At 48.4% G+C, this 3,098-nt stretch overlaps 1 pseudogene; it reads right to left on the bottom strand.

Moving 5' to 3' along the window:
- Positions 1 to 948: 948 nt before the first annotated feature.
- LOC114902373 lies at positions 949 to 1,908 on the bottom strand (annotated as a pseudogene).
- Between the last annotated feature and the right edge of the window lie 1,190 nt (positions 1,909 to 3,098).

The following is a 3,098-nucleotide window of genomic DNA, read 5'->3' as shown; positions in this document are numbered from 1 at the left end:
GAATTTAATTTTTGTTAGTTTGATTAATATGTGTCTTGGTGTGTTTCTCCTTGGATTTATCCTGTATGGGACTCTCTGCACTTCCTGGACTTGATTGACTTTTCCTTTCCCATATTAGAGAAATTTTCAACTATAATCTCTTCAAATATTTTTTCAGTCCCTTTCTTTTTCTCTTCTTATTCTGGGGCCCCTATAATTCGAATGTTGGTGTGTTATTTTGTCCCAGAGGTCTCTGAGACTGTCCTTAATTCTTTTCATTCTTTTTTCTTTACTCTGCTCTGTGGCAATTATTTCCACTATTTTATCTTCCAGGTCACTTACCGTTCTTCTCCTTCAGTTATTCTTCTATTGATTCATTCTAGAGAATTTTTAATTTCATTTTTCTGTTGTTCTTTATTGTTTGCTCTTTAGTTCTTCTAGGTCCTTGTTAAATGTTTATTGCATTTTCTCCATTCCATTTCCATGATTTTGAATATCTTTAATAACAGTACTCTGAGTTCTTTTTCAGGTAGACTGCTTATTTCCTCTTAATTTGTTTGGTCTGGTGAGTTTTTACTTTGCTCCTTCATCTGTTGTATATTCGAAGATAATTGCTGTTTACTATATAGAATACTCAGTGTGGATGAACAGTGAAAACATAGCCCACAGTGACTGGAGCAAGCCCCTCTGCTGGGGACCCCTTCTCTACCTGTCCCTGGATCCCCGAGCCTTTTGCATAATGCTGAAGTGGGGCGAGCTGCAGGCAGTGAAGTCCCTTGACTCAAAGTAAAGACTTGGATGAGCACTGGGGGTATGGCGGCGGTGGAGGGGTTGGGCAAGCCCCTACAGGCTAGGTGGGGGAGCAGCAAAAGTGGAGGAAGCCAGGAGCTAGGGAGGTGGTGTCTATTTTTGTGTTCTGAAAAGGGGTACACAGGGACCTGCAGGCAGTCAGGCAGCAGCTGAGGTGGGTCATGCTCTGACATCTTTCTCATCACCTGGCTTGGAGGCTTCCAGCAAAGGGTCCCTGGGACTCGTCTCCTTCTCTTCCTTGGCCTTGTTGGACTTGGAGTTGGGGACCCAGAGGCTGGAGTTGATGCAATGATGCATGTGGTACTTCATGTCGGTGGGATCTATCTTGCTGACAGCATCTTGTAGAATCTGCACATCATTCACCTCAAAGCATTTCTGGAGTTCCTCAGGGAGGGACTCGTATACCTTGATGGGGTCCAGGCTGCTCGGCCAAGCTGCTGCTTGCACTCCTACTCCTCGTACTCCTTCATGACCTTCTTGATGCGCAGCTTGGCCCGGCCCCGCACACAGTCTTTGAAGGCCTCCAGCTCGTCATTGAAGCCCTCCATGTACTGACAGTCGGCAGTCTTGATCTTGGTGAAGAACTGCCAGAAGCAGGCATGAGGGTCCACCTTCAGGCTCTTGGCCAGCTCCAGGATGAACTGCATGACAATGGTCTGGTGGGCCACCTGCTCCATCAGTGCACATTTCTCCTCCACCTTTAAGTCAAAGCATCAAATAACCAGGTAGTTGGCGGTCTCCTCGCACACCAGGTGGACGTTGTCCAACAGGTGCTTCTGGCTGTCATCCCAGCAGCGGAGCATGCTGAAGTGCTTGATACTTTTCCATGAAGGTTTTGTGTTTCTGTTCCCTCACCTCCTCCAGCTCCACCTCCGCCTGCTCAGGCTTGGTATTGACCATGCTCTTGCTAAAGCCGTCCTTGCTGAGCGGGTCCATGTTCCAGGGCATGCTCATCTCCTTCTTGCACATCTCCTCTAGCTTCTGCTCCCAGCTCTGCTCTTCCTTGCGCAGCTGCTGTGCCTCAGCCTGCAACCGTTACAGCTCGGCCCTGCTGCCCTTGCCCTTGGCCATCTCCAGCCCCTTCAGCTTCCACTGGCACTCAGACACCTGTCTTCTCATTTTGCTTAACTTACTGTGTTTGGGGGTCTCCTTTTTGCCAGCTGCAGGTTCGTAGTTCCCATTGTTTTTGGTGTCTGACCCCAGTGGGTAAGATGGTTCAATGGGTTGTGTAGGCTTTCTGGTGGAGGGGACTGGTGCCTGTGCTCTGGTGGATGAGGTTGGATCTTGTCTTTCTGGTGGGCAGGACCATGTCCGGTGGTGTATTTTGGGACGTCTGTGACCTTATGATTTTAGGCAGCCACTCTGCTAATTGGTGAGGATGTGTTCCTGTTTTGCTAGTTGTTTGGCATGGGGTGTCCAGCATAGGAACTTGCTGGTCATTGAGTGGAGCTGGGTCTTAGCATTGAGACAGAGATCTCTGGGAGACCTCTCGCCTTTTGAAATTACATAGGGCCAGGTTGGCTCTGGTGGCTTAATGTCCTGAATTTGGCTCTCCCACCTCAGAAGTTCAGGCCTGACAGCCGGCCGGAGCACCAAGACACTGTCAGCCACATGGCCACAGACGTAGGGAGTTTCTTGCATTTTGGGAAGTCTGAGGTCTTCTGCCAGTGTTCAGTCAGTGTTCTGTAGGAGTGTTCCACATGTGGACGTATTTTTGATGTATTTTGGGGGAGGAAGGTGATCTCAATGTCTCACTCCTCTGTCATCTTTTTTTTTTTTTTTGTGGTACGTGGGCCTCTCACTGTTGTGGCCTTTCCCGTTGTGGAGCACAGGCTCCGGAGTGCATGCTCAGCGGCCATGGCTCACGGGCCTAGCCGCTTCGCGGCATGTGGGACCCTCCCCTACCAGGGCACGAACCCATGTCCCCTGCATCAGCAGGTGGACTCTCAACCACTGTGCCACCAGGGAAGCCCTCTTCTGTCATCTTGAAGGTCCTCCCCGTCACCCTCAAACTCCACAGTCAGTGAGAAAAGCAGTGAGCAATGAAGGGCTCAGTGTGGGTACTGCCAATACTATTATTATCATAAGTCCTAAACTTTTCGTACCTTTCGTAGACACTATACATTTGGAAAACATGGCATAAATGAAGAGCAGAGAATTCATGGAAGGTTCCTACAGAAAACAGGCACTGAGGATGTGAGGGTAATCTGACCACAACAGCTGTCTCCCCTTTAATGGCCAGGGGTGATTTGGCTGATCTGAATATATATATATATATATATATATATATATATATATATATATATATA

The sequence above is a fragment of the Monodon monoceros genome, unplaced genomic scaffold, assembly GCF_005190385.1.
Source record: "Monodon monoceros isolate NGI ecotype Baffin Bay Population unplaced genomic scaffold, NGI_Narwhal_1 Super_Scaffold_20, whole genome shotgun sequence".
NCBI classification, from domain to species: domain Eukaryota; kingdom Metazoa; phylum Chordata; class Mammalia; order Artiodactyla; family Monodontidae; genus Monodon; species Monodon monoceros.
Note: the sequence above shows the minus strand (reverse complement) of the source record. Positions and strands in the feature narration are given on the sequence as shown.